This window comes from Phalangium opilio, unplaced genomic scaffold (assembly GCF_054372755.1).
Source record: "Phalangium opilio isolate 3A_F unplaced genomic scaffold, DU_Popi_V2 ptg000024l_1, whole genome shotgun sequence".
NCBI classification, from domain to species: domain Eukaryota; kingdom Metazoa; phylum Arthropoda; class Arachnida; order Opiliones; family Phalangiidae; genus Phalangium; species Phalangium opilio.
Genome location: NW_028324155.1, coordinates 7,267,646 through 7,273,710, shown reverse-complemented (window position 1 = coordinate 7,273,710; position 6,065 = coordinate 7,267,646). Strand labels below are relative to the sequence as shown.

The window sequence follows — 6,065 nt, the reverse complement described above, 5'->3', positions numbered from 1 at the left end:
TAGTAATATTATCAAAGGGGGTCATAAACGAAATCGTTTGGTCGACTCTCTCTGGAAACTCTTAATATCACGAACAAAAAACTCACGACAGACTCTACGACGACGACCAGGTTGCTTTTTCAACGCAATTACTCGCAACCTCATCAGCTAGTAACGAGAGGAAATTAAAATTCAGAACGTTTCTTCGGTCGTTTGTTCGTTCCGAGAACCCAAAAAGGGGATACAGAAGGCCAGGGACATACAAAAAGTGGCATAGTGGCTTCAAAAAATATATTAAAAATTAGGTGTCTAGATATAACACTTTAGGGGTTATCAGTACGTCTAGAAAAACATCGTAATTAAGACATAATAAATAAATAAATGCAGCACCATATTAGATCCTAACGCATTTTGCATATTTTGAAAATCTATGCAGTGTCAGTGAACTCTAATAATAATTAATAAATTTCACTTTGATTTATTTCTAAGTTAGCCCCGTCACAGGATGGGATTTCCCTGATATTTCAAGATACTTCTCTTTTACCCAAAAAGGCTGTAAACAAATTTTCCAGGAGTTCAAGGTTTAATCATGTTCCTATATGAACACCATTTTAAACCCTGACCTCACCAACCAGGTTTTGATGCCAGTAGTTTTGTTATTTTCACTTGCCTCGTACGAAGTCGAATGTGTTGACAAAAGTACATGAAACTAACTAAAAGTTCACCTGACTCTCAGACGATGTATATTTCCCCCAAGGTTATACAATATATGCAAATTTTAACGCATTAGGCGTTGACAAAAGTACGTAACTTCGTGTAAAAGTCTAAGAAAACTCGAGATAGTATAGACCAGATACATTCTCTTCATTGGAGGGATGTTTGACAAGGTTTCTTTACCGAAAGCTGAGTACTCCCAAATCCCATAGTATAGTATAGTATAGTCTTATACATACAAGCCCTGGGGCAAAAATTTCTCGTAAAATGATATATACACCCAGACACGATATAAAAAGTGGCGGTTATTAAAGTAATTAGCCACCTAAATTCCTACGTCTGCACCGAAACTAAAAAGTTTTGGTACAATGTCTGATATTTTAGTCTCAAAACTCGTTTCGAGTCAGGATGGACCTTTCAAGGATCATTAAAAACAAAGACTAGAATCGCAAATTTGAAATTAGGGAAAGAATATGTTAAACTTGGTTTGAAAATCGTGATCGTTTCTCAGTAAACAATTACCTACAGTTAATTGGGTTTAATTTTTTTCCTTTAAGTCAATATGTAAATTATTAATGAAGCAGGATCATTAAAACAAATTAAGACGAATCACGTACGTCATTTTGAAACTTGGGTCATGATTTTGGTCCCGTCAAACCAATTCTTACATTTGGCATGAATTTTTTTTTCTCTCTTTTTTTTTAAATAAATTATTTTTGCAATAAAGACTTTGAATTTACGCAAATAACGTCATGCAAATTAGTTATAAATATTTTATAATTTTACTTACTGCGTCATGGCGTTATCCAAAATGATTCCAAGCAATCCACAAATGATAGAAGCGTATTATAAAGTAGATCCTATGTTGATTCCATAATAAAACGCACAAACACAACGCGGTAAACACCATTGTTGTTAAGTTTTTTAAATTAATTCGTTGTAGGTAGGGTAGTAAGGTATATCCACACACTGGTTCCGCGAATTTTCGGTTTAAAAAAAATACACGCACAATTTTGTATCCAAACTATATCAAAAGAGAAATACAAAAAAAATATAATTATAAATTATTTTCTAAATATATATGAAATGTCATTGAACATTTTATACTCAAAATCGCTAACTGTACTAATTCGGTCCAAGAATTATACCCTTTTTGGACCACGCTGTATAACATTTAATTCAATCGTTTAACTACGTTTCTTAACTCCACTTTAAATCAGTATCAGTATTTAAATTTTATTCTGAGAATTACAGAATATATTCACGAATAATTTTTTAGGCCAATTCTTAATCTAGCTTAAGAGTATCACTTCTTAAACTTTCTTAGAACCTTAAATTTTTAATTAGTTTATATTCAGCCCCCCAAAAAGTTCACCTTTCGTAAAGTGTAAATTTTAATTGGCCCATGCACCTTCTTAAATTCGATTTTCTGTCACTTTGCCTGTATATAGCGTATGGACAAAGGCTTAGCTTAATTGAAAAAGGAAGGAAAGGTGGAAGGGGGGAAGGAAGAGAGACCGTCGTTGCATTTACATTTGAAATAAATGGTGTGGTGCCCCCCTCGCTTCCCGCCAAAAAGTCAACTAATTGAAAGAATTCCCGCGAGTTCCGGAGTGGAGGACGATGTGAAGTTTGAAAGACGCCGCTGCATGCATGTGCCATGTCACAAAAGGGTAAGGAGTGACTTAATTAGTTAGGGGCCTTAGAGATATTTGTTCCAAAGAGAGACGACTATCTTCTTCTATAGCTTCAAATTTCGTGTCCCCCCAGTAGACCATTTCGTTTCGTAGAATAGAATAAATTTACAAATTTTAATTCTTTTGTCTTTTTAAAACTTACAAAAACTGTTGCGCGCTTCAAAAGCAGTTAACAAATTAAGGGGCTAAAAATAAAGATAATTAATTTTAACTACCCATATCAAAACTAACCCTTCGGTTTGGCTCCACTCGACGCCATTTTGGTATGTCTATTTCGTAAAATTTAGACTAATTAAGCCCCTCTTCCAACCCCAATCCCTTTTTGGTATATTTTCTATCATTTATGTTTTCCGTTACGATGGAAACTAGGGTCACGTGACGTTGAATGACGTAGTACTCTAAATTTAAGCATTCTCTTCAAGTGTTCCCGTAAATTTTTGACACAAACCAATACTTCAACATATTTAAACCAGAAGCGTATGAATACCCAGTATAAAATAAACAGAAGAAAGTAGCCCACACATTGACGATTTGTTTTGTAATGTAAGAGCTTGTCCTTCTTTTGAAAAATCACAGAACATGTTTATTTAGCTGTACGTGAGTTTTTTTTTTTTTTCAGAAGGTAAGTCACGTTGTTTATGAACTACAATTTATAATCAACTGCCTTTCAACATGTCAAGAAAAGAAAAAGTCGTTGAAAACTATGTTGAAACCTTATCACGCGTGACCATGATTCGTAATGCATTCAATATCATTAGTTTTCCCAAAAGCTACCGTGCTCAGAAACCATTAAAACCGAAGCCCAAAGGTAGGGGTATATCTTTAGACATTAAGACTAGCTTCTCGATAAAATAAGTAGTACCGCGTTACACCCGAACCTTACCCCATCTGGTGCCTATTAATAATATTAGACAATGCAGACGGACATGAACAGAATTGAAATGACTGGTATTAAAAAGAGAAAGAAAAGCGGCATAGCGTGTTTAGGTCAGTAATCTTTGGAGAAATAAGCGTCTAAATGACTGGAAGACTTTATCAAAGTTCTCGGTATTGGGTTGAAAGTTAGTTGTTGACATTTGCCACTAGGGGATTAAAGACAGGCCTTGGTTATAGCTTGCATGGGGTTTTAAGAAATATTGTACCCCTACAATTATTTAACGGCTTTCACATTTAACGATTGTACCGTCATCTATTATTCTTTAGGGTGCACACGAAGTACTTGCTTGCCAAGGCCTAACAACGTTTTGTCAAATTCATTTTGTTTGAATTTATGTTATGGAAATATACCATGTCATTGATTCACGCGTCATCGTGCGCGTGGCTACCTTTAAATACTCGTGATTGGTGGTGCAAGTCACGTGTCTAAAACATTCATCTAGTATTTAAATTAGATAACTATGCTAAGCCTAATACAGTGTTTAAGATAATGTCTATATTAATGCTCCAAAAATTAATACGTAGAGAATGAACTTATAATGGACCCTAAAATATAATCCCAATTAAATACAAATCTATAAGGGATTTAATTCTGTATTTAATAAAAAAAATCAGCCACTAATTAGAATTACAAATTAAAATTTAACTTACGAAAAATTGTTGCCTGATCAAGCGACTAACTGCAAAGCCCAAAATTCACTTAGAAAATGAGCAAAATTTTTAAAAATAGGCACCGTGGGGAGGAGGGAGGGAATTGGCCTACTAGTTTGCAAGTAAAATTTAAAAAATAGCTCTTAGTTCAATTTCGTGGACTTTGACACCGCGTGGAATGGAAAAATTAGAGTTTAAGCATCCCCTATACGCGTACGTGTAGCCACCTTTGACAATGCATTGGTCTAATGCACTGTGGAAGGTAGCTACACGTACGCGTTTAGGGGATGCTTGCCTTACTGAACCATGTTCCTAAAATTTTCGATCAAAAAAAAATATTTATATATGAAAATTAAAAACGTTAAAAATTATAAATTAAGCTAATTATATCTTAAACAAATTCCTATTTAAATTTTTAAACCAAATTAAATTAAATTATTAAAATTAATTTTAAACTCGATAGTTCACGGATACCGACATAGATGGCGCGACCAGCCTACCAAATCCACCCTATATACAATGGAGTATAATACCCTAGGCAACCGGAGGGGTAAGAGAAAGAATGTAAACTTCTTGGATCGATACAGCGCGGGAAATACAGATATATAAGCGGGGAGTGTTTGCAATAAAAATATGTGGCAACGTGCGAATTACATTTTCTCCTCCCGGTATTTCGGGGTTCCAGAATTTTTAACGAAATAGTTGAGAGGTTGTTTGTGGGTGCGAAATTTTTCTATAGAAATAGAAAAACGGACAAACGAATTAAATGCATTGAATTCTATATTTCTGTACGTTTTTGCGCCCTCTACAATTTTTTTTCTTTACACGCTGGACGAAATACACAACCCAAAGGAATTAATTCTATTCTGTTCAGGGAATTGAAATTCCACAAGGTTTGCCATGTTGGGCATACCAAGTGAAAATTTTATCTTGCCAAGGCTTAACCCTAGTAGCAAAATACTCCATTCAAACTTTATAAAGAGAAGCGGGACCGTGTCAGTATCTGACTTTTTTATTCAACTGACTTCCAGACGCCAAGCCACGCATTGGAACGCCAACAACACACACAAAAAAAATAAACTTGCTTACACTGCATTTAAAACCATTAAAAGGTTATTTTCAAAATCGTGGGCGCCTTTTTGTTGTGTAGTAAAAATACCTAGAGGTTAGACGTGGGGTTATGCGAGCACCGAAAAACCTCTTTTAAATTCTTCATGTAAATTCGGAATTGCTCAAGAGAGAAAACTAAATAAATAAGAGTGAGATGCGAATAAAGAAAAAAGATATACAATCAAATTCCTTTCCTCCGCAAACAATCAAAGGTTTTTAATTGAAAAGTATAATTAGATTTTAAATTAAAGCGAAAATATTTTCTAAGCTTACAAAACATTAACCCTAATTCCTTCCTTCTTTGGTTAAGCCTTTGTAATTAAAACTAGATTCGGCAAATCCTAAACTTCTATAAACTTTTATTATAAAGAAAAAATCCTGTTTAAAATTCACGAGTTCTGCTGGGCTGGGTTGAAAGGTTTGCTGAGTCTCAATTTTTGGTCTATTTGAATTTCAGCGTTCAGCAAAAATAAAAAGGGGGGGGGCAGATTTCTAACGTTACGTCGCTTTCAATATCAAGCCTCCAAAGACTTTGGCCCAAACTCTGAAGAAGTCTTTCTTTTCTTTGAATAAAAAAAAAGAAACCCTTCTTTACGTTACATCAAGCTATTGGAATTTCAGGTGCATTAGAAAGTAAATAGCCTAAAAAAGGCCTTGGCAAGTCAGTCTCTCTGATGGAAGAAGGTTGAGTATAAAAAAAATTCTGCCGCTTCTTCAAAATTTAATTGCTTTTTCAACGGTCTTTGGGGGTATATACCTCCCTCTGTAGAGTTTAGTTTTCCCCTACGAATTTCTCTCTACGCTAATGGAGTTTCGAGCTTACGGGAGTCATTGTTTGGGGGCACCACTTATTGGAGAGCCAGATTTTTTTTAGTTTTCCTTTTTTCTTTAGTATATTTTTTTCCTCCGGCGCGCTGCTAACGTTACTGACATCACTTGCATGGCTTCCGAAAAGTGGGAGGAGAAACTATAGGAGAG

The 6,065-nt window shown here is 34.9% G+C and overlaps 1 protein-coding gene across 5 annotated transcripts in view; it reads right to left on the bottom strand.

The window, feature by feature from the left end:
• LOC149692543 (uncharacterized) overlaps positions 1-6,065 on the bottom strand; it is a 213,230-nt gene that overhangs the window by 135,815 nt on the left and 71,350 nt on the right. For all 5 annotated transcript variants that reach the window (XR_016382703.1, XR_016382704.1, XR_016382702.1 and 2 more), the window contains one exon: positions 1,484-1,717. The gene's annotated coding sequence lies outside the window, so the exon portion shown is untranslated. The remainder of the gene's footprint in view (positions 1-1,483; positions 1,718-6,065) is intronic.